This window comes from Felis catus, chromosome B3 (assembly GCF_018350175.1).
Source record: "Felis catus isolate Fca126 chromosome B3, F.catus_Fca126_mat1.0, whole genome shotgun sequence".
Lineage (NCBI taxonomy): Eukaryota > Metazoa > Chordata > Mammalia > Carnivora > Felidae > Felis > Felis catus.
The window spans coordinates 79,242,529-79,269,083 of record NC_058373.1 but is presented as its reverse complement, the minus strand read 5'-3'; the positions used below and the strand labels follow the sequence as shown (position 1 = coordinate 79,269,083).

General features: G+C 34.6%; 1 long non-coding RNA gene across 1 annotated transcript in view; it reads left to right on the top strand.

The window, feature by feature from the left end:
* The first annotated feature begins 14,421 nt into the window (after window positions 1-14,421).
* The window catches only part of LOC109500786, a 208,489-nt gene continuing 196,355 nt past the window's right edge, over window positions 14,422-26,555 (top strand). The window contains exons 1-2 of the long non-coding RNA XR_006599477.1: window positions 14,422-16,103; window positions 16,780-16,861. This is a non-coding gene — a long non-coding RNA (uncharacterized LOC109500786). The remainder of the gene's footprint in view (window positions 16,104-16,779; window positions 16,862-26,555) is intronic.

Here is a 26,555-nt window from a genome sequence, read left to right as displayed (position 1 = left end):
GTTGCTAATAAAACACATTTTGAATACAGGTTCTGTATTAGGAATAAGTATGTTTAGCTCTCAGGTGTTTAGTGTGGTAGTATAAAATACAGTTGCAGAAACAAAATGCTAATGTTCAAATGCAAAATTTACTCTCTTTTTAGTGGTGGGACCTCAGTGCTTTAGCATCTTTTATAAAATGAGATTAATGATAGAGAGGGTTTAGGCAAGGATTAAATACATAGGTATTATGTACTTACTATTGTCTGAGAAGGCTCTTATTGTCTCAGACAAGTGGCTGTTTCACATGCTGTTATGACCTTCAGGAAGTTAGACTGGATTCTGCTTATAGAGAAGAACTCCCTCCTGCACAGAGGTGAATTGAAAGATGCCATGTTGGTTAAGCGTCCGACTTCGGCTCAGGTCATGATCTCACAGTTCGTGAGTTCAAGCCCCGCGTTGGGCTCTGTGCTGACAGCTCAGAGCCTGGAGCCTGTTTCAGATTCTGTGTCTCCCTCTCTCTCTCTGACCCTCCCCTGTTCATGCTCTGTCTCTCTCTGTCTCAAAAGTAAATAAACGTTAAAAAAAAATTAAAAAAAAAAGATGCCAATCCTCAAGGCTAGTCTTTTCCTTTAAGATGCAACTTTTGAGTTACTCAGATTCCTTAAGATGTATTTGAAAAGTGCATGGCAAGAATAATTTTACCCTTAAACTTTAAGAATAAGCCATCTACCTCAGATATGGTTTTATACCTTTGAAATGTTTGACCTTGAATTATACCAAAATTGCCAGCTAAACTAGCAAAAGTTAGTGGTTAAATCCAATTCTAGAAAATTAAATAAATGATGTACCAGACTGGATTATTGAATATTGCTATCATAAATTTTAGTTTAGTATAATTAATATCAGAAGTATTATTAGTTAGCAATAACAAGGGAGAACTTATAAAATATAAAGATTTGAAAAGACAAAGCCTATACTATGACATTTCAGTAGGGCTGCTTAAAACATTTCATAAAATAGGAATGGGTCTCATTGTAGACATGGCTTAGGAGAGAAAATATGCAATACTGGACATAGGGGCCCAGTGGGTACCCCAGTGAGTCAATGGGTCTTTCTCTTGCTTCTCACTGGACTGAACTGACCCCCAAACTCAGGGGCACATTAATTAATTAATTAAGAAGTATTGTCTCTGGTATATTTTTAATTTACTGATGTAATCTCCTATCTGTGGTCACCAGCTGTGATACCTAGAGTGACCTATGCAGAGTTATTATTAAGGAAAAAATAATGATTTCTTTCTACCAAAGTGCCTCTTTATTAAGCATGAGTTATTAGTACTTGCAGTGTTTTATCTGTCTTTAATCTGAGTCTAGGTCCACTAGACCTAGAGCATATTGGAAAGGTATTCCCAAGCCCTAGGACCCAAAGGGCTTCAATAACTATTAGTTGAATTGGATTGAGAGGGATTAAAGAAGTAAACACTCCAAATCATCTACTTAAATCTTCCTTAAAAGTGATAGTTTGGTGTTTAAATACCAAGGGCTTTGGCTGGACGTCAACAGGAATGGCAGAGTAAGGATCTTCAAAAAGTTACTCCTACATAGAGGAATGAGAATATTTGCAAAATGGTCAAAATAACTTTTTCAGAACTCTGGAAATTACCTAAAGGCCTGCAGCAATCCAAGGAGCATTTATTCAAGAAAAATGGTTGAATCTTTGTAGGAATAGCAAGGTTTATGGTTTTATTTTAACTTGCTCCAATTCCACCCCCTACTCTCCAACTCTGCAGTAGTCTTGAAAAACCACAGTCCCTCAGTCACACTGAGAACAAGCAACTTAGCAGCCCCTGGAAGGGTCATGATGAGTTGAAGCTTTTTCAAAGCCCCATTCTCAGACAATTATCAGTAGACCTGTTGGTAGTTCTTTGGAAATCTCCACTTATAGGGTTAGTATTTACTTGGCTCAACTCAGATCTCTCAGTGAAAACAGCTTTTTTTTCCCTGGGAGGAAAGTATCAATTGAAATTGTTTGACATCACTTTTCTCTAAAGAAGCAATGGTAGTTGGAGCAAACAGGAAGCTGAACCAAAATACACCAGGGAATTTGATGTCCACAGGGGACTTTGAAAATTTCCTACATATTTCAGGAAAGGTAGAAGGCCATGTATGAACAAAGCTCTGCACATGCCCAGGACAGTATGAATGCCTGGGAAAAACATGAGGAGGATTGACCTTAAGGCTCTGTGAAGTTGCAATAAGTACTAAAGCAGAGATGTAAGCTGACTACCTTGACATTGAAGGGATGCCCCAAATATCCACACAGAACAGCAAAGGCTGAGAAACATAACTGGTTTCAAGAATTTGAAGAAATCTCTGTCCAGTCATTAGCTAACTATTAAGCTAGCTGAGCAGTGACTTCAGTAACTACACCTAACAAAGAATACAAGCTTTCCAGAATAACCATTATTTCAGGAAAGTCACTAAATGAACAATTAGTAGCAGCAGTAATAATGAACCCTGGGGGAGAAAATCTGATTTCCAGGGTTTTCACACTGTATTAATTTAAAATGTTGTTTTGGTGGCACCTGGGTGGCTCAGTCAGTTAAGCATCTGACTTTGGCTCAGGTCATGGTCTCACGGTTTGTGAGTTCGAGCCCCACATTGGGCTCTGTGCAGAGCCTGGAGCCTGCTTCAGATTCTGTGTGTCCCTCTCTCTCTCTGCCCCACCCCTGCTTGTGCTGTGTCTCTCTCTGCCTCTCAAAAATGAATAAACATTAAAAAAATTAAAAAAAAAACATAAAAGTAAAATGCTTTTAGCAAAAATTTATGACACATATGAAAAAACAAGAAAATTTGGCCCATACACAGGAATGAAAGCAGGCAGTAGAAACTGCCCCTGAGAGAGTACAGATGTTGCACTTAGTGTACAAAGATTTAAAAAAAAGTTTTTTTAATGTTTATTTTTGACAGAGAGACAGAGCACGAGCAGGGGAGGGGCAGAGAGAGAGGGATACACAGAATCCGAAGCAGGCTCCAGGCTCTGAGCCATCAGCACAGAGCCCGACGTGGGGCTCAAACTCAGACTGCGAGATCATGACCTGAGCTGAAGTCAGACACTCAACCAACTGAGTCACCCAGGTGCCCCAACTGTACAAAGATTTTAGATCAGAAAACTAAAATATGTTCAAAGAACTAAAGGAAATTCTATTTAAAGAACTAAAAAAAATGTATTCGAATGGAGTAATTGGAATGTATAGGAGCAAAGTTTTTGTATACTATTGAAGTTTATTTGGTATTAATCTTAACTAGAATATTATAAATTAAGATATTAATTATAAAGACCAGCACAGCCACTAAAGAAAATAACTCAAAAATACATATTAAAACAAGTGATATTGAATTAAAATGATACACTAAAAATATGTTTAACATGCAAGAAACCAATATTGGGTGAATTAAATAATGAAAAAAGACATAAGACATAGAAAATAATAATAAAATGGCATATATAATCATAGCTTATCAGTAATTACATTAAATATAAATGGATTAAATGCTCCAATAAAAAGGCAGAAATTGGCAGAATGAATTAAAAAACACAATCCACCTATATGATGTATATAAGAGACATACTTCAGAACCAAAGATACAATAGATTAAAAGTAAAAAGAATGTAAAATGATATACTGTGAAACATTTACCAAAGTAGAGCTGGAGTGACTATACTAATACCAGACGCAGTAGAATATTAGAAAAAAAATTGTTAATAGAGACAATGAAGGACATTTTATAATACTAAAAGGATCAATACATCAAGAAGATATAACAATTATAAACATACATGCACCCAATGACAGAAGGCCAAAATACCTGAATCAAAAACCGAAAAAATTGAAGGGATAAGTAGATAATTCATCAACAAAAGTTGTAGACTTCAACAAAACAGTATCAGTAATGGATAGAATATATAGACAGGAATTCAACAAAGAATTAGAAGACTTTAAAAATATTATAAGACAAATAGACTTAATAGACATTTATATAATACTTCACCCAGTAATGGCAGAATACACATTAATTCTACTGTACATGAAATCCTCTCCAAGATAGATTACATACTGGATCAACTTTCAGTCAAACTAAATAAACTGAAATCATGCTAAGTATGCTCTATGACCACAATGAGATGACATCTGAAATTAATAATAAAAAAATTGGGGATAAATTCACAATCATGTGAATTAAATTAAATAAAAAAAACCTGAAAAACAAATGGGTCAAAGAAGAAATCACCAAAATATTAAATACTTTGAGATGAAAGAAAATGAAAATACAATATACCAAAACTTATGAGATACTGCTAAAGCAGAAAAACTCATAACTGTAAACATCTAAATTAAAAAGAACAAAAATCTCAAATTAATCTAAGTTTCTACCCTAAGAAATTAGAAAATGAGCTCTAAATCCAAAGCAAAAAGAAGGAAGAAAATACAGATTAGAGTAGAAATCAATGAATTTAGAGAATAGGGAAATAATAGAAAAAAATGATGAAACCAAAAGTTGGTTCTTTGAAAAGACTGACAAATTTGGAAATCTTTTGGTAGGCTGATGAAGAAAAAAAAGAGAAGATTCAAATTACTAAAATCAAGAATAAGAGAGAAGATACTACTATTGATACTACGGAAATAATAAGGATTATAAAGGAATACTGTGAACAATTGTCTGGAAACAGATTTTATAACGTATATTAAATGGGAAAATTCCTAGAAAGTCAAAAACTACCTAAACTGAGTAGAAAAAAGGAGGAAGAAAGAAAGAAGGAAGGAAGGAAGGAAGGAAGGAAGGAAGGAAGAAAGAAAGAAAGAAAGAAAGAAAGAAAGAAAGAAAGAAAGAAAGAAAAAGAATACTGCATTACTACTACTACTTAACTCCTTGCAAAGGAAAGACCAGGCCCAGATGGCTTCACTGTGAATTAAATCAAACATTTAAAGATGAATTAACACCAATTCTTTACAAACTCTTCTAAAAAATAGAAGAAAGAATACTTTCTAATTCCTTCTGAGTCTAGTATTAACCTGACACCAAAACCAAAGATACACAGTAAAAACTACAGACCAATATTCTTTATGAATATTGATCAAAAATTCTTAACAAAACACTGGCAAACTTAATTCAGCAATGTGTAGAAAGGATTTTACATCACCAAGTGGGATTTATGCCAGGAATGCAGGGTTGGTTCAACATTCAATAATCAATGTAAGGCTCCATATTAACAGAATAAAAAACAAATCTACATGACCATTTTAATAGATGTAGACAAATCATCCAACCAAAATCCAGCATCCTTTCATAATAAAAAAATTTAATAAACTAGGAACAGAAATTTATCATCTACCAAAAAAAAAAAAAACCAAACTTATGGAAAGGACATTTGTGAAAAACCACAGTTAACACAATACTTAATGTTCGAATCTTTTGCCCCTAAGATCAGGAACAAGATTAAAATTTACTTCTACTCAACTTTTTCCTGGATGCTTTAGATGGGAAATCAGACAAGGAAAAGGAATAAAAGACATGCAGATTGAAAGGCATAAAATAGAACTGTCTGTCTTTACAGATGACATGATCTTGTATGCAGAAAATCCTGAGGAATTCACACACACAAAATTATTAGAGTTCAGCAAGGTTACCATATGAAAAAGCAATATAAAAATAATTATATTTTTATACACTTGCATTGACTATTCCAAAATGAAATGAAGAAAACAATTCCATTTATAATAGTATCAACAGAATAAAGGCTTAGGAATAATTTCAGAAGAGCAGTGCAAGACTTGACACCGAAAAACACAAAACACTGTTGAAGGAAATTAGACTTTGGGGTGCCTGGGTGGTTCAGTTGGTTAAGTGTCTGACTTTGGCTCAGGTCATGATCTCACAGTTTGTGGTTTCAAGCCCCACGTTGGGCTCTGTGCTGACAGCTTGGAGCCTGGAGCCTATTTCGGATTCTGTGTCTCCCTCTCTCTCCCTGCCTCTCCCCTGCTCCCACTCTGTCTCTCACTCTCTCTCAAAAATAAATAAACACTAAAAAAATTTTTTTAAAAAGAGAAAGAAACTAGACTTCAATAAATGGAAAGACATCCTGTGTTCATGAATTTGAAGTCAAGATTGTTTTGATGGCAATCCCTATCAAAATGATAACTACTTTTTTTCAGGAATTGAAAGCTGATCCTAAAATTCATACAACGGGACATTATTCAAGCATAAAAAAGAAAAAAGTTCTTATACATGAAATAATATGGATAAACTTTGAACATATTATGCTAGTGGAAGAAGGTAGACATAAAAGGCCACATATTATATGATTTCATTTAAAGTAAATGTTGAAAATTGGCAAATCCTATTAGTGGTTGCCAGGGTTGGGGGATTGGGGAATGGTAAGTGACTGCTAATGGATAAAGAATTCCTTTTTAGGTGACATAAATGTTCTGAAAATAGTGGTGATGGTTGTACAACTTTGTAAATATACTGAAACTGTTGAAATGTACAGTTTTAAAGGTAACTTTTATGGTGTGGAATTATATGTCAGTTTAATTAATGAAAGAGTGAGTGAATGAATTAAATCAACTGAAAATGTTCTGCCAGCCTTTACTAGATTTTTCCTTCCACATTAAATCTATTATCTGACAGCTAATCATCAAAGGTAAACACAATTCCTTGAATCATGGCTACTTACACATGCCATTGTATACTTACTTCTGGCTATTATGTGCTGGACTAAATATATTAGTATATATAGTTTCATCAGAAATTAACATGGAAAAAACTATCTTGGGTTTAATTAGTATTTTGTTGGTTTTTACCCTTAAAATTGTTAAAACTTTTTAAAGCTTTTACTTTTAACTTTAAATTTGGGGAGAATGATTCTTTTTTGTAACTACTATTTTTGCTAGCCAAATTGTTCCCAGGTAAGGACATATTCATGTCTATTGTAGACCAAATAAATCAATAAATGAATAAAATAAAGAATGAATATCTTCATGTAAAACAATATTCATCTTATTAATAAACTCTTATTTAAATTCAAATATAGTCATTATGATGGATTAAGTTAATATATTCTGATAATAATGACACATTATCCTTTGTAGCAATGGTTGGGTAGTCATGAACTATAGCAATGGTTGGATAGTAATGAACTATGTCATGTCAAAAGGGAACTGAATAATTTAGTTATTGCAAATTTTTGTTATAAGTCACTAAGTTATTGGGCCATTTGCTGAATGTCAATGGCTTTTCTGGATATATGCATAAGAATGTATCGTGATGTCTTTGGTGTTGAAATACTCTTTTCTAGTCAGATGATAAAGTATTGGAGTAGGCATTTATAGACTGTGGTTCTAGATTAATGTGAAATACAGCCATATAAAACATCTATACAACACCACATTTCTAGATGAAATAAGCACTTCAATTGATTTGTGTCTGTGGTAAGTTTTCTTAGAGATGATAAATCAAATGAAATATTCTCTCAATCTGGATAATTTCTAGTAATACTAAATCAAATCCATTGAAATAATTTTCTCATCGGCCCTTCTAATTGAGTCAAAAATTTTGATTGACAAAGCTGGAGATTTTTTCAGTGTGGATTTCTTTTATGTTTATGTATGTTATGTATTCTCTTTTGATTGAGATATATGTTTAAATTAAGATAATCATAAGCATGGTGAAGCCCTACTCAAAATACTTTACATGCATTGGCATCTTAAAGATGAAGTAATTAAGGCACCAGGAGGATATATAAGTAGCCTGAGGTCACTCGGACCACCCAACTAGCAAGTAGCTGAGCTGAAATTAAAATCTAGGCAGTGTGTTTTCAGAGGCCATTCTTTTAACTACTTTTTAATACTGCTTCTTCATAAAAATAAGGAACCAGGACACATTAATAGTTATTAGTTACGTTTATGAAAAAATAGGGGTGGTATTAGGCTGGAAGGATTTGCCTAAGTGTAGTTCTGAGATTATTTGTGGATCTTCACAGCTATTAGCAATTAGTATGACAGCCATTTCTCACCTCTACTATAAAAAGTCAAATATTTAAAAAGCATATTAGGTATGTCAAACATTTGGTCAGCCATAGACTCAACTATTAGCTGATAATCACTGGTATGAGTATTAGTAAGAACAGATTTTCCACTGCTTCACCAACTTTTCCACCTAAACACCTCAAACAAGAGAGAAGAATGAATTGGCATTCCATGGAGGCCTAGGGAGAAACCATGTTGGACTGAAGTATCTTGCTGAAACTTCTATCTTACAGATGTATATGATAAATTCTTAGGCAAAATATATTCAATTTCACACACAAGAAAACCTGTTTTAGAACAAAAATAGGTTTTACCCAACACTTGGAAATAATTTGTCATTCTAGGAAGATGCACCATGTTGAATCTGGATATGCAAATTGAGTTTAGGAAACACAGGATTTTATCTCATGTCCTTTAGGATGGCTGCAAAAAATACCCAGAACAAACAAAATAAGACATGTAGGCAATGATGTGGAGAAATTGGAACTCTTGTGCACGATTGATGGGAATGTAAAATGGTACAGACTGTGGAAAACAATCTGGTCCTTCCTCAGAATAGTAAAAATCGAATTACCATATGATCCTGCAATTCCATTTCTGAGTATATACCCAAAAGAATTGAAAGCCAAGTCTTGAAGAAATGTTCATGCACCCATGTTCATAGCAGCATTATTCATAACAGCCAAGAGGTTGAAGCAACCCAAGTGTTATTTTTTTTAATGTTTATTTATTTTTGAGAGACAGAGAGAGACAGAGCATGAGCATGGGAGGGGCAGACACAGAATCTGAAGCAGGCTCCAGACTCTGAGCTGTTAGCACAGAGCCCGACGTGGGGCTTGAACTCACAAACCGTGAGATCACAGCCTGAGCGGAAGTCAGACACTTAACCAACTGAGCCACCGAGGAGCCCCAACCCAAGTGTTATTAATGGATGAACAGATAAACAAAATGTACTATATACATACAATGGAATATTACTCAGCCTTAAAAAGAAAGAAAATTCTGATACATGCTATACAACATGGATAAACCTTGAGGACATTATGCTAAGTGAAATAAGCTAGTTACAAAAAGATAAATACTAAAGGATTCCATTTATATGAGGTACCTAGAGTAGTCAAATTAATAGAGAAAGTAGAATGGTGGTTGCCAGGGTCTCGGGTGGGCAGAATGGAGAGCTATTTTAATGGGTACATAACTTCAGTTTTATAAGATGAAAAAAGATAGGGAGATGAGTGGTAGTGACGGTTGTACAATAGTGTGAGTGTACTTAATGCCACTGAATTGTACACCCTAAAAATAGTCAAAATGTCAAATTTTTGTTACGTGTATTTTGCCCCAATTAAAAATTAAAGAATAAAAAGAAAAAGAAGCATAGGCTCGTGTGATAAAAATATCACATAGGATTATGTGACCGAATTATCAATTTCCTGTTATCATCTTTATCCAAAATAAAGATCACTGTCTTACAGGATCACCTCCAGTAAGCCTATAGTAAAGCTTATACTAAGCCTAGAGCCTCATACTATAGGGTGACCATGCATTTGTTAACCAAACAGGTATCTTTGAGAATGAGAGAAGCTACTATCAATAATATCACAACACAGTTGGCGTAAACCAGGATTGTTTTATTCTCAGCAAAGAAGCCATAGTGGTCTTTGAAAAGTGTCAGATCATGTTCACTGAAAACCTGCAATAGTCTCCTATTTCCCCATGTGGCTAATGGTTACCAAACTGGATAGTGCTGATCCAGATGATATATATCCCCAAGCTATCTATTTTTCCTTAAACATCGGGCTTTTCTTCACTTAAAGAGGTTTAATAATTTCCATAACTTACAGCTACTGTGAAAGCTCCATTAGAGCAGGGACTGTATGTTCATTCACTTCTGCCTTCCCAGCATTCAGTCCAGTTTCTGGCATGAGGTAAGACCTCAGATTTGTTAAAATAAAGAATGGTTATATTAGCAGTATTCAAACAAAATATGATTTTGTTTTAAGACCAGAAAAATATTTAGAAAAACAGCATAGCATTTGAGGAATTGTGTTCTGGAACTATATATTTTTTCCATTTCTAATTTCTCTGGTAAGTATTGTAATAGATAATATAGAAATATTTGGACCAAAAGATAAATAAGTAGGCATCAAAGGATCAAGATTATGTCAGTTAACTGGTATACCATATCAGAAAAGTGGAAAACACATTTGAATTTTTTCTTTACTGAGTTTTTCACTCCTGAGTTTTTCATTTTTCCTAGTATTTCTTTGATGTAATGGAAATATCCAACATATTCAAACATATGTTTGAAATACAGCCATTAATTGGGACATATTTTACTAATCACTATCCTGTATGGCTTCTACTTTCAAGATATGAATGAGGAAGGAATGGGAAATATTGGTGGCATGCAAGACTCACAAACAAATACAAAAACTGTGTGAAGTCCTGCTTCTTCTCTTCTTCTTTACTTAACTTGGCTCAAATGAGGAATATTTAAAGCTTTGTATGTGTGTATATGAGAGGGAAAGAAAGAGAGAAAAGGAGGGAAGGGAAAAGGTGGAGGGAGAGGGAGTGAGGGAGAAGAAAGAGGGAGAGAAAGGGGAGGGGGGAGAAAGAGAGAGAGAGAGGAAAATCTGCTTACTCATGAAAGTCAGAGCATAAGAAAATGGTACAGGGATTTGTATCATATGACTCTGTATTCTGGGCATAGTTCTCAGACGAGGCCTATTTATAGGTCAATGGATTTTTCAATTTTATTATGTTAAAAGCAAATTATGAATAGTATCTGTATTTTATTTATTTCTGCATTCTTCACAGTACCAAGCTCTCAGTAAATGTTTTTTTTAAAAATGATAGATTCTGGCTCAGTCCCTTAAGCGTAAGATTCTTGATTTGGATTCAGGTCATGACCTCATGGCTTTGAGATTGAGTCCCATCTCAAGTTCTGCATGGGGCTCTGAGCTGACTGTAGAGCCTGCTTAAGATTCTCTCTCTCCACCCCTCTCTCTGCCCCTCCCCTGCTTGCACATACACTGTGCGCATTTTCTCTCTCTTAAATAAAATGAGTTTCCCAATTAGCATTTACTATCAACCAGTGGCTACCAAAATTATATTTCAGTAACAATATATGGATATTGCCCAAATTTGCAATGATTTGTTATTATAAATAGTGATTTAAAAGCTCAACATTTCACACATGCAATGCAAGTGTTTTCTTGATATATTGAATTACTATGATAAAAAGTCTTATTGCTTTAGAACAGATGACTAATGATGCAAAGATGAATACTGAAGATATTCTTGTTAAATGGATGGAAGCACCCCAAAAGGTTTTGAGGAAAGAATCTACTAACCACTTATCTATGTGCAGTCTCAAGCAATTTAAGAGGAAACTGGTGTGGGAAGTAAAGACCAATGGCGAAGACTTTTCTGTTATTTTTTAATTCGTGGCATAATGTTCAGTTAGCTCATAGGTGCACAGAACTTAATCCCTTTCCTCTCATTCTCTCCTTTTATAATCTGTATTCCATGCAGAGGTTGGAGAAGCCTGTTAAGGGACAATGGTGGGAGAACAGAAGACCACAGAAGAAATCCAATAATGAAGCTACTGTGCCTGGCAAGTCACCCATTGGGAAGTAGTGGCCCTGGAAAGTAGTGGCTCTGGAAAGTAGTGGCCCTGGAAAGTAGTGGCCCTGGAAAGTAGTGGCCCTGGGCCATAAGTTGGTACAGGCACTTAGTTTTTGCAGCCTCTGATTTCATGTGAGCTGCCTGACCGCCAAGAATTTGATCAGTACGTGTTAAAATAGGCACTTTTTCTCAAAATAAACTGGATGCATAATATATGCGTCTCAAATCCTGATTTATAGCAACTCCAAATTTCAGAGATAAGGATTTAGGTAGAGTTGCATTTAAAACAAACATTTTGCCATTATCTGTAAAAATATAGTTCTTCTAACTTCAGGATTTAGTCTTCCAAAGTCTTTTCCCTTTATATGTACATGTACTTACACACACACACACACACACACACACACACACACACACACATATATAGTGAATGATGATGGCATATAATAAAATAATACCACTTACCTTTTAACCTACCTGAAACAATGTCCATTTACACTGATTATGTGGTGGTTGGGTCAGATGCCTTCTGACTTCTTTTTCTGTTGAAGTTGCATTCTATAAATGACAGAAGCTTTAACCTTTATTTGGTGGGAGAAGCCATTAATCTGTCTTCAGACTTTCCCCTACCTCCCACAGAAAAAACAATTTGCTCTTCAAAAGTTTGTTTGGAAATGAAACTGAATTCTGTGTTTCCTCTACAGATGGTTGACCTCTTTCAGTTGGTGGCTGCATTACTCATTTAAACAATTATACAGGTCAATATAGTGTAATCTAAATTATTTAGTCTCTTAGTGTTTTTCAGACACGACTGACAGTTGGAGAGGCTCCAGCTGCTGGTTGTACCTGGATTTGAACCCCACCCAGTGATAATAGTTTCACTCTGAATTCCAGAGCCCATCCATTGACAGTCTTGCACACTGGTCCTGAGGGAGTTATAACTTAATAATCGATATGCCGACACATGATGATTAATTCTTTTCAGATGAAAGGTTTCAAATGTGTGTGATTTTCAGACTCGTTGCTACCTGCAAGGTTTTTTCCTTCTGAAGCCTAACTTGAAAACACCTTTCTTTTTTTGTTTGTCCCCCACAGGGAGCAATTCAAATCTACCAAATAGACTAGCAAAATATTATGATAACCTTTTCCATCCTAATTTGTACTGGAGGCTGAGTGTGTACTAGGATCAACATTAATTACTGTATAACATTTCAGCAGTGTGGTTCATGGAAATGTCAGAGAGTTAGCTAAAGGGGACTTGGGGTCTTGGAAACATCAGGGGGGAAATAGCTAAAGAACATGTGTTCCACAGGACAATGGGGATTTACAAACATGAAATTTAGGACTAAGATGGAAATAAAACCCAGTACTAGGGTGTTAACACTAAGCAAATCCAGTAAAAGTTAGGTTTATCGAGGTAGAACAAAGTCACAATGCAATACAATCTGGTGGTCTTTCCACCATCTTTGACTAATTTTAAAATTAGTAAAATTTAGTTTCCAGCAGTGAACTCAACAGCTTGTAAAAATGATTCTTTAAATAAGGAATCCAGTTTGTTAAAGTTAATATATCAGTTTGAATTAATGAATTGTAAATTCAGATTCCTTTTGCAGCTTGAATTCAGACTAATTACAGGTTTTAAATTGTCACTAGTCGGAGCTCAGCCAAGGCATATCTCCTCTCTTCTTTACTTATACCCTGAGAATTCATGAATCAATTTTTTTCTGGGTCATGACTTTGCCCCACCAGGAGAGAGAAAACCCTTCAGTGAGAAGAAAATCCAATGGCAGCGATCCCAGTCAGTCAGAATACGCAAAATACAAGGAAGTAAACAACAGAGGAAATTTCCCAGCTCTAGAGGAAAAAAGGCTTAAAAATCATATATACAATCGAAACAGTAATGAATTTAGTAAATACTTTTAGGCACAGCAGTATCCACTTCTATCCTTGTAATTTAGGATTACTGAATGTTTTTAGGAAAGGGGCTGGTTTTTGCAAGCCTTTTTTTTAAACAGCAGAGGTCACCTTAGTACAAACCTCTTTAGGGGGGAAATGCTTTCTGTTCAGTGGTGATAAATTAAGTACTTTAAAACCATCAGCAAGTCTTCTCTTATTTCACTGAAACTCAAAAATCAAACACACATGCTTACTTGGATTTTTTAAAAGTTGGACAAAATGAAATTGTTTTAAAATTAAATTGCTTTCAAGTTTATATCCTTTTTTAACAAAAAATGATTCTTTTCCAAAATGAATGAGAATAATTTGAAACAATTTAAGTCATCATAGCATCAATTATACTTCCAACTTGCTTAACAAAATTCCATTTTGTATTTACTATTAGAAAAATATCCAGTAAATTGTCCTGGCTCAACTACTGTGGCTTATTTTAGAAACAAATTGTATCTATAAAGTATATTCACTAACAAAAGCTAATAAATAGGTGACTAGATATAAAAATTCCAAAAAAGTTATCCAATAAAGCTCAATTTAATAAAACATGCATTAGTTTAGGTAAATTGATAATAATTTCAATTCTTGTTTTGTGACTATTCTAAGTTTATGGTTCATCCAATGTTGAGTTATAAGCCAATACGGACATTTATTTTTCAGATATTTAAAGACCAGAAGGCATACAATGGAATGTTTGTTTTATGGGATTCTATGTAAAATATCTTTTAGTTTCTAAAGTTTATTAGAATATACTTTTAATTGGTAATTACATCTAGTTACATTATAGAATCTTTAAATATTTAATGCATATTTTCTAATGAACTCATTATCTACAAGATGTGATCAATTTTAAACAAATACTTCCAATATCCTCTTATTATATATGCCAACATATCACTTTTATATTATAATGAACAACATAACTATTCTGACAATGAGAATAAGATTTATTAACACTCTCCTTTTCTTGCCCTGTCCTTCTCAGATGACAGATGACAAAGTTTTTGTAAGTTTCGAACCAAGACTGCTAAGACAATGCCATCATTCAGTGAATGGAGGGAATATTCAAAGACATAAAAATGCCCAGGAAATTCTTAAAAGCTATTTTAGATTTTAATCGCTTTATTAGATTTCTTGCTTGAGTGATTTGTGCAGAAAACATTTTATCTATTTTGTTTTCCTCTGATTACCAAACTGTGTTAGACACAAAAGTCTACTTGAAACTAGCTTACAGTTTAAAGACAGGTTTAATAACAGGTGAACACTGGAAAATATGCAAACAAAATGGCAGACATGAATGACTTCATTTAAGGCATAATTGCTTCTCATCAACCCAAGAAATCATGCAGAAACAGTCTCTGTTTTACCCAGCCAGGAAGAGACCAGAGAAATCACTCAGGCAGAGATACTAAAAGGAAGGTCCATTCTTGGGTCTCAGCCAAACAACCACTCCACACACAGATCCAAGCGTAAAGACAATAGTCCTTAGAATCACAGTTCATCATAACAGATAATTATACAGCAAGTAAGACAATAAGGTTTTTTGGCCTCTGACTATATAGACTAATTGCTGGCTATGGAGCTCTGCCTGGAAGGCATACAGCACAGCCTCTGCAATGTCTTCTTATTCTGTGAAGACTGGTGTAATTTGGGTGGACAAGAGGTTTAGTGTCTAGTGAATTCCATATGGTGGTTTTTTTTTTCTCCTTTGTGAATTTCCTTTTTCCCCTGACAGACAGATAGTGGTTTTCCAATAGCAGTATTCCAAATGACTGATGACATATCTACCTGGAAGGAGTTTTAAAAGGAAATCCTGCCCGGTATTCCCAAGAAGTTTTTGGTTGATTAAAAAAAAGAAAGATCAATAAAAAAAAGACCTAAGAAAATCTGACCACTTAAATATGGGGTTTGCCTTTATACATTATGCAATATTAAGATTAGGATATGATGTTAAGTTTTACTTAAATGCACATGGGTGTCAGAAGATTTGCTGGATAACACAGGCAAACCCTAGAGTTAGCAAACAATCCTTGCTTTCTAATATGCATGTGGAAGGAAAAGAGTCTCACCTTTATTTTGATTTTGTCTTGTTTTGTTTTGTGCTCTTTCCACTCTCTGACAAGATCTATCACGATCGCTTGCTTGCTTGCTTGCTTTATTTATTTGTTTGTTTATTTATTTATTTATTTATTTATTTATTTATTTATTATCAGGAAAGGTTAAAGGTGTCTGTTTTTCAGATATTTACTTATGACAGAGAGTTCTTGGCAAGATGGCAAGGAGATGCAGAGGCTCTGGAACAGTGACCTACTCTTCTTCCACTGGAAACAAATATGTCTCCAATTTGTGCGGCCTGCAATGCCAGCCAATTAACTTGAAGTTGAGTTTTGACTCAAACTCATGACCCTTCAAGCCATAGATCCCTATTATACATCTGGCGTCATTGAACCAAGTTAGGGTAAAAATAATCTCCGCTATTGTTTGTGTGTGTGTGTGTGTGTGTGTGTGCGCGCGCGTTGCTTCTTTTCCTTGCTTTTAAAACAAAACAAAAGAAAACAAAACAAAACAAAACAAAACAATTGAGGTTTCTAAGACTTACTGAAGTCTTTAGGATTCCTAAAGCTTTCTACATGATATTTGTATGTTTTCTCCTCTTTAGGAGGGAAAAAGGGCTGGAGCACAATCATTTTTATTGAATAAAGTTTGCAGTTCATGAAAGGCTTTCTTGCTCCCATGTACAAGCACTGACCATTACATCATGTGCCCTGAGGGTTGTGCTAGAAAAGAGAAAAGAAGCCGAAATCAGCAAAAATAAAAGAGTCTTCCTGACTTGAATTGAAAAATGTGCTTGTTTTTTGTTAAACACTACAAATTTGCGGGAAGGCTGGCAAGTGTAATAGCATTCTGAGCATATGCTCCCTCAGAGACACAAAGCCCTTGCTTAAAGAAATACACACAAAATGTACACTTTGATCCCCAAGATTTGTTCAAAGAAAACTAGAGTTTCCAAGCTGTGTCATCTATTTTGAAGTTAGTTTAAAAATCTGATTAAACAGGATTGAGTATGCACTACCCAAACCAATTTTACTTCATTTACTTTTATTGTAAATTAATTTGAAATTCTTTTTTTCCAGTGGAAAAAGAAAGAAGGTGGGATATCTTTTGAAACAAGGTGAGCTGAGGATCCAAAGAAGCAAAAAAGGAGTCCCGAGCATAGTGAGTTTACTCTCTCTCTCTTTTTTTTTTTTTTTTCTTATTTTTCTTCTGTTTTCTACAAATGCAGTGACATTTGACTACTGGAGATGTTTGGTGCATAAGATTATGTATAACATATATACTCAGGCAATATAAATGATATTATGGTAGAGGTGCCAGGAATGTAATGATGTGCATATGTCCAAAAAGGACTTTGAGTGGTGCTGCAATTTAGTGGCTTTTAAATACTCATCTCATTTTGACCCCGAATGTCTATTTTTAATTGGGAACAAAGTGAATTCACTATTTATCTGTGGTTTGATTTGCAGAAGAAAATGAAAACAAAACCAAGCCCAACAAGGCCAATCACTCTGCTATTGTGGCGGTATTTTAATGTATTCTCTGATTCTGTGTGAATATTTTTTTTTGAAAGTACACAGATCTTAAATATCGTCGCTAGAGAGTTGATATGGTTTGGATTTCAGATGATAAACACTACCAAACGGTGTCATATTAAAATGTAAAAACTATGCATGCGTGCCACAGCCTCTGCCTGCTATGAATTTGGTTGTACGAATGTTTTTTTGACTTCTAAATCACACATTTGCTAACATGAGCTCTGCTAGATATCAGTTTGCGCACAGGCACAATGTGTCTCAGTCAGATTCATAAAACAGATAGCTGAACTAGACTTTGACTTTTGACATCAACAATCTGACTTCAATATTTCTCCACAAAAAGAGTCTCCTGACTCTGTGTGCCGTTTCCCTGTGATGGATAGCTTTTCAGCTGCTGACAGCACGGAACATAATAAATGTTTTCATTAGCAGTGGGGGCTGCATAGCCCCATGTCTTAAGTTTTACAGCTAGTGGCTTTGAAATGCCACCCAGAAACACCTGCAGCATTGCCTTGTCTCTGCAGAACTGCAAAGCCACTGTGCAAAAATATTATTATAAGTTGTCTGTATATCAGCATTTCTCTGCTAAACAACCTTTTAATTGCCTACCCTCTAATTTTTCTTTGCCTGGAAACACTTGCAGCCACATATTTTAATTTAAGCTGCTCTGTTTGACTCCTCCGATCATCTGGGTTTTCATTGTCATTGCTTCACAATAATTTAATGTCATATATAATGGCATCAAATTGAGGAAAGCCCTAAAAGCTGCCAATCCAAAGTGATCTCAGAACGTTCCGCGTACAAGCCTAGATAAGCTTGATTTGTTTGTGCCAACATTATTCATCACATTCTGTGTCTAACTGGGCCAGTGTTCTCTTGCTCTTGCATTTTCAAATCCTCTTCCCACATACACTGAAGCTTCTTAATCAGTGTGTTTTCTATACCATAGTTAACAAAATGGCTGAAAGTATGCATTTGCGACACAAAAAAGAGAGAGTATTATGATGATGCTTACCCTACTACCATCTAAACATTTTACCATACTGTTTTTTAACTTGCTTCTTGTTTTAAAAACCTCATTTTGTTTGCCACTAGATGAGAAGAGTTGAGCCACATATAAAATTCAACATTTGTTTTAGATTTTCATTTAATAATATTATGGAGAGCTAACTACCATTAATGAAAACTTTATTTGTGCATCTACTCCAAAGCTGATCATATATGTCTTCTTGGGAGGAGAAGAGTTTTATTTTATAGCTAATTAAAAGTTTCTAAAGATGCCATGGATTTTTTTTGTGCAAATTAAAATTAATTAGAGTTATTAAGGAGCCATGAAAAGAAGGATTTGAGAAATAGTGAGAAATATTATTTAAACCCTAATGGAATTCAGTGAAACCCACAGGTCTATTACAGGCCCCTGATTTGCCAGGATCACTGCAGGGAATCTAACATTAATAAGCACACTGGTAATTAAATCATTTGTTACTTTGTCTGTAATGTTGTAATGTTTCACTGATACTCTGTCAGAGCTCTTTGTGCAGATCAGAGCTAATCAAAGGTAATCAATTTTCAGCATTTGAGAAATCTGTAAATGATTATACATTCATCAGATCATTTAGTGGAGTGCAAGGAAAGTGCAATGCAATTAATCTTCCTGCATGAGGAGGAATTACCACCACAGAATTCAACAGTTATAATTAATTTCATTGTCTTGCTGTGAATTTTGATTGCTTTTCTTTGGACTGTATAGTACAAATGATGATTCATTGCAAAGTATTTGCAAAGCAAACACACCAGTGTGCTATGCAAATTAAAGTAGCTGTATAACAGATAGGTTTCAAACTTCCTATTTACTCAGGGTTGTTGAGTACTAATTTGCCAAATAATAATTGCTTGTTAACTTTATACACTCTTCCCTTGAATATCAAGATTGGTAACCAACATAAATAGAAAGCACGTGCTATTTTGTATCTTATGGTATGTATGCAAAATGCTAGTTAGCGCTTCAACTTGTTCCCTTTACCAAATAATTTAAGCATGAAAAATATTATTTACCTCTGAAATAATTTGCTACTTATTTTACTTACACAAAATAGATAGTGGCAATAGATTTTGCATAGAGACTTTCTTGTGAATTGCTTTTTCCATTATTGTGACTTTAAGTCTTTAAGAGACTTTCACTAGCACTTGAAGCATATGATGCATAGAATCTATTGATACCTAGAATGTTGCTTGTTTAAAAAATATGTAATTTTGGGTACATAGTAGGGTGTTGCCAGAATAGATTCTCCAAAATTTATAGATTTCCTATGTAATTTCTTTTCAGTTTCCCAATGTTCTGCTAATTTAAAAATGTGCCTCTGGAAACAAAAATCAACGCAACTGAAAAGGTTCGCCTCACATTTTGTGCTAAAATGAAATGAATTTAAAAATGAAATTAAGGTTAATGGCAAACAATGAAAAATGTGCATAACTTTAATGTTAACTGCCAAATGACTCCAATTCCAGAGTACTTAAAATGTGGAGCTTACTTTTTCTTTTCTTTAAATTACCTTGTGAAATCCAAGTCTCTAATGTTTTCTCCCAAATTAAACTCTATAAGGCTTAAAATGAGCTCAAAATTTTAAAATTCATATAAACCCACAAACCTGAAACCCTATTTTATTATTTCTTAATCAAGAAGTTGATATAGGTGCCTGGTTCCCAGTCAAAAACCAACATGAGATGTCACTTTTCCCCCAAACATATTGTGTGTGCGATGTCACTGAGGCCTTTGTTGAGTGCACATTGAGGAATAAGTCTCTTTTCGTATATGTTAATTTTTTAACCAGTAAATTAGTTCAAACCATTGCTTGCTAAAACCACAAGGGTTAATATAAGACTTTGCTATTCCGAAAAACAAAAACAGAAACCAAAAAAACCCGAATGGGTTAACTGACTAAATCAACACTTTCCAAATAATATGCAATTAAAATGTCAAGGTATTGTTGCTTAAGATTCATGGTAGGATAAATAATACTAGGAAATAGACAAAAATAATGCAAACATAATAGTAAATTAATGCTATTTTTTTCTGAAAGAATTAAATTATTAAATCATCTGGAAATCCAAAGAGATAGTCAAAGGGCAAATGAGGCCCCAAACTACCATTTTGCTGTCAAAAATCAATAAAACAACTGGGAATATTCTCTGATAGCATCAAATCTTCAATACACTTTAAAACATTTGCCTAATGTGGAGATGCAGTGAGTGTCTCATCTAAGATTTTGATAAAAGACAATTAGTATATAGGTCAAAAGTTTTTTGTTTCTTAACTTTAAATGTACTCATATTACCTATTTTTTTTTCATCAGAACTGTTTCTTTTTAATTTGTTCAAGTTGCCCATCTTTGCTAGTCTCTTGTCTTTAATGATTCCCCATTGTTGCTGGGATCATCGTGTTCCTGTTTGACACTTCCCTCTAGTTTTCATGTCTGATGCACCCTGCCGATTTCAGGTATTGAAGTTGGTTCAAGCAGTATTCTGTGCTAAACATAGTTCAACTAATTTAAAATTATTTGAACTGCCAAACTTAGAAAATTTGTGTAATAAAAATTAATCCTCTTTACTGATGCCTTCCATCATAATTTCTTAAGATTAAATCTGCAAATCATCCATTTGATCATTTTGACTAACTTCACTGGTCAAATCATCTGGAAAAAGTATATTTGAGTTAATAGAGGAAATAGAGACATAAACAGGGTGTAGAAAGAAGATGGAATAAAAGTTAACATACAGTACAGTTTGTTTTGTGTAAAGATCACAGGCTTTCGGACAAAAGAGACTTAGTTCAAATCCTAGGTCAACTTCTTTAAAGCGGTATGAGCTTGAACACTTTTTCTTACGTAAAGTTATAAATCTCATCTCTAAAATGGGAATAACAGTCTATTTTGTAGGAAGTCGTTTTATAGCAAATGTACATTAACATGGTCGGCACACAGTAGGCACTCACAAGAATGAAAGCTGTTGTTTTGACCCACGGAATGGAGAAAAGAAAATGTGTAAGTTGATGGTGGAGATAGTGGAAGAAAGGAGCCTAACAACTGGGGTGTATCTGTGATTGTAAATCACAAATAGTTCTCCCATCATACTGGCTTCTGAGTTACAAAAATCAGGCAAACAAAAATATAGAATATTATTAATTAAGGAATTTAAAACACATTTGAGTTGGAGAAAGAAAGGTTACAGATGTCTCCATTCACTGTTTCCAAAAAAGATTTTCTTTTCTTTTTTTCCCCACTAATACCTTTGAACTGCTTCAAGCTTCTATGTCTGAAGGTTCATAAACTTAGGTGTCTTGTGTATCTATTTTTTTAAAAAAGTTTCAGATCTCTTGAATTATTCACTTCTCTTTCAGTTGCATTGGGACAGACAAGCTGGAAATGGTAGGATTATTTCAATAATTTCTACTGGCTGTTTCAGTATTCTTTCTTATTAACAATACCTCAGAATATTATTATGGTGACTTACCATTAATTTAGTTAAGCAATGATTTTCTAGATAGGATTGTAAAACCTAAGACATTCAGAAAATGTTGGCTTATCAGAGGTCAGTTTGAAAAATTCGGTCAAGGGTCAATATCAAGTTCTCAAAATGCAAGCTCAATATTTTTTAAAGTAAAAATATTTCTGGAAAGATAGATTTTTTTGTGGGTGGGGAAAGGGTAGATTTTCATGGTATAGTTTCTCCATAATTCTTGGTTTGCTCTCTTCTAGATCTCTTGCAAAATTTCCTAGTTTCAGTATAAATGAAAACCCTTTGTAAGTGAAAAACAAAGTCAGGGATAGTTTATAAGATTGGAAAAATCTAAGTTTTATTTTGTTTTAAGTAATTACAAATCCAAAGAAATTCCCTTTTCTGGCATTCAATTAAAAATTTGATGAGACTTGATATTTCCCCCAGTGCAAATTTCAGGGAAACTTTTTATGACTCAGTAATTATCTTTATTAACAAAATATATTTGATGAATATTGTTTCCACTGGTAATTTCCATCTACTAAGTAACAATGGCTTTTCATTTTTCCTGTATTTTTTAATTCAGAAAGTCTAATATCCTTTTGTTGGACATCCAAGTGACTTAGAGGCATCTTCAACTATAATAGTTAATACAATTCAATTGAGGAATGAGCCATATATATTTTTGATAGATTTAGCAACTGTTCTGTTCACATAAAGCACTAGTCTTTGAAATTTTTCTTTGGTGTAAGATGGAGAACAATATAAATAATCTATCTGACTTAAAGTATTTGAAAAAAGAAAACAGAAAACTTGATAGGTTCTTACAATATCATAATTTATGTGAACCATGAAAAAAAATGCATACATAACACCTTTCCTGTCTGGCTTCATCTGTATTTCTTTGTTGTCAAAACAGGTTTCCATATTTAACTTCTTTTTTTGATTATGCCTTTTCCTTTATTTCATGGAATGATATGTTATTATCTCTGAAGTGTAGATTTCTGCCAAGTTCTATGCACTTCAGTGTTAAGAGTATGGCCCACAGCTCTGGGAATCTTTGTTGAAGCTGTGGAAATAAAATGAATAGTATAAAAGCTTGATGGCATCTGTGGATAGGAAACTCATTAAAGGCCCCAGCCCTCTGTTTTATTTCCAACCACATTTTCCCTGTGGGATTTCAATGTCTTGCAGGATGAAACCAGCAGGACTCATTACTTACAAAACAATGTTTAGAGTCCTTTCGTGGTGCTGGAATGCTTCTGCCAGTCAGGTAAAGAACCTAGGCCTTTATCCTTTTGGGGACAATGCCGGCCAGCTCACAAACGCTTGGAAAAGTCATGCCTTTGAATGTAACTGCAGGTGTTGCTCCCCAAAGCCTGTTGGTTGGTACCCTCCTATGCAATGTACAATGGGATAATAGAAAATTCACTTTGGAATTCAAACAAAGTCTTAGAGAAATGGAAATAATAGGAACACAATTTTGAGACTTCCTTAGTTTTTCCCACGAACTATGGACCATGACTAATACCCTCAGGGCAAAAAACATCCCTTTGCCTTTAAGGGATGTATACAATTCAGTGTTTCAGATAAATAAGTTTCATGACCTCACCAATTCTGTGGGTTCCATTCATTGACTAGAAAATAAATTTAAGCAAGAGAATAAGGCCACGTTATGGACTGAACTTTAAGACACTCAATCTAATAAAAGATCAACGCATATGGGTATAAAGTATAACAAGTAGTTTTTTTTTTTCCCTAAAAGAAATCATTGCTTTAACTGGGTTCCCTAAATCAAATTAGTATAGTTCTGACTGAATTGCCTGTCTCTCTTTGGCAATGTGGCTAGTGGCATTTTGGAAATATTCTTAGAACTTGTAAAATTCCTGCAAGAATAATAAGGACCTTGCCATTGTGGAATCAAAGAGATTCAATCACTTAAAGTAGTACTATAGGCTTGTCAAGTGGAATTGCTTTTACAGATTTGCTGAATAACTCATCCATAATGGCTGAAAATTTCAGCCATTTTGTTAAAACACCCAAGGCAGAAGAGATTAGTGTGCACCATAGAAAAGCATATGTATAATCACGAAGAAGTTTAGACCACGTCTGCACCGTGAAGTACCATTTAAACATCCCAAGTTCTAGTCATTACATTATAGAAAACAATGTGAGCTATCTAAAAAATGAAGTGTGGCTTGCTCTTTGCTAGCTGAGGAGACTTTAATAGCATTTAAGCTTGGTAAAATGTATTTCTAAACAAAGTTGCTATCTTTGCAGCTTATCTTTACAGATGACAAGGTCAGGTAGAATTTGACTGGAGGGAATTTAAAAAAAAAACAGTTAAATGTGGCAACTATAGAGAAGAAGTTAAACAGTGAGAAAGCGCTAACCTAGTTGTTGAAGAATTAATATCAATTAGATTCCTATTAATAATAATGGGATAAACTGACAACAAACATCTGGGTTGCTAAAACGAGAAACCATTAAGCTCTTCCCTTTTAAACACATTTTGACAATGGAGACATGTTATGTTATTTTTCAATGGGTAAGTTTCAACTTGAAGGTTTCTAGCATTTATTTTCACAATTTTATCATAATTCTGAAAAAGAAATCAGGAAATAAATTGCTATTTTAAAGATTGTCCCTCGAGCCACTGGTGCTTTGCAGAAGTGGATTCTGGAGGGGAACGGTATATTTTTAAATGTCAAATTCATCCCATATTTTCTATGTGGAAAATGTCATGAATACTAAATTTTGTCCAGTCAAAGGCTCAAGTACGCTTAATGGAGAATAAGCATTTTTCGTCCTCCTATATTTTGCATTTTGGACTTCGGGGGCTATATTTAGTTTGGGTTGTATCTGGTGTTCAGTAGAATAAAAACATGTATGTAAAACTTATCTTCAGCTTGAATTTAAGTTCATCTGCTTGCTACCTTGTTTAAACAATAAAAAGGGAAAATATTCCCCAGGAAAGATGTTTAAATACCGGTATGTAAACAATGATGTCACCTTGCAATTTGAATGAAATATTAATGGAAAGAAGAGCAGATGAATATCAGAATATATTAAAAATAGAGTAAATGCAACAGAAGGCTATTTTCTATCAAAAGAAAGGTGGTAAGAAATTTAACAGATATAGTTCATAGTCTCAGTGAAATCAATGCATTTGGAATAGAATATATAGAAGTCATTTAACTTCTCTGTTCCAAGAATCTCAAGAGCCTAGACACATGCAGATTAAAAATTAAGTCAGAAGGATGATAATTCAATCAATGATCTCTTCTGGTTTCCACTGTTTGCATAGCTTTTGCCAGAGGTCATGCAATAGGTCATTTGCACTATCAGGAATCCAAACTTTAATTCTAGCAGTATTTCTCCAACACTCCCATGTTCTCCAAAGCAAAGTTGCCTACATAAAAAGGATTAGAAAATGTCTCTTGTACACAAAGCTATTTGGAAAAAAAAAATCAACTAATTAGCCCATCTAATGAGTCATTCAGTACTAAAAGCAGCATTTATTTGACATGTTCCAAATATGTCAGTGATGGCTGCCTCTCCTTCCAAATCATATTGGGTCCTTGTCTACCAAGCTTCCCCATTCCAGTTAGCTGCGCTTAGGATTCTCGAGGAAGCCAATAAATAAAAACTTCTTGCTCTCCTAAGTTTAGAATCAATTAAAAGATAGGTATTCGATTGTACGCCTCAAACTAGTATAACACTGTATGCCAATTATACTTCAATACTAGATAAGTAAGTAAACAAATGATAGGTATTCGAGGCAGCTGGATGGAGCTGAAATGCCAGCTTTATTACTGGTAAGTGGTGGAAAGTCGGGTCTAACTGGTGAGCCACTCAAAACACCACTCAGTAAATAAATCTCCCACCCCTCTCAGGCAATGTCACATACCTGCAGGCCTCCCTAGTAGGGCTAGGGTCTCTTGACTCACAGGAGGGTGGACCTAGACATTCTCCCTGTTGTCAGCAGACCTGAAGGAGAAAAATGCTGAGCTTTCTCCTGAATGTATCTTCAGAGAAATTGCTCCCCCTTTCCTGAGACCTAAATGTGAAGGCTGCATGGGTCCCCTTGGACCTTTCTCCTCCTAGGAAATAGAGGGGACATTCCCTCTCCTTTAAGGAAAGAAGAGGAGTTAGAAAGAACATGTGTGTGTTTCTTTTTAACTTGCCTGGATTATTTTCTCATGTAGGTATTTAGGGACTAGAGAGGAGGATTGTATTTTTTTTTTCTACCTACATATCTGCATATAGCTTCCTATACCTCAGCTCATGGTGCAACTTTCTATGTGAGAGTATCTAAGCCAGACACTATAGCTGAAAGAGGTATATAATAATGATAAACCAATGAATTTTATTTTGAAGGGGCTTGAGGAGATAGGTGTCCATACGTTTGTCTTAATGTATCATATTATGCCTCTCCCTCATTCTCATATTTTTGCAGGCTCTTCCCAATTGTTTTCTTCCTCACTGGTGAGTGACCCTTCTGTACCAGTCAAATAAATCAGTTGATTTGGGAAAGTAAATTTATTTGAGAAGGACATGAATCCCTATTACTTAAAAAACTTTCTTATGTTTTACATTAGATCCCACCAAAGCATGCCATCGTAAACAGGAACTGTATAAAACTGATTTTTGTTTTTCACACATGAGACAGCTTATTTTTGCTACTCAAAGCACGGTCTCAGGGCTAGCAGCATCAGAATTATGGGGAGGCTTTAGAAATACAGAATCTTGCGTGCCATTCTTCAGCCAGAGCCTATAATTCACAGGGGGCTCCGGGGCATGTTCACTTTTGAGAAGCACTG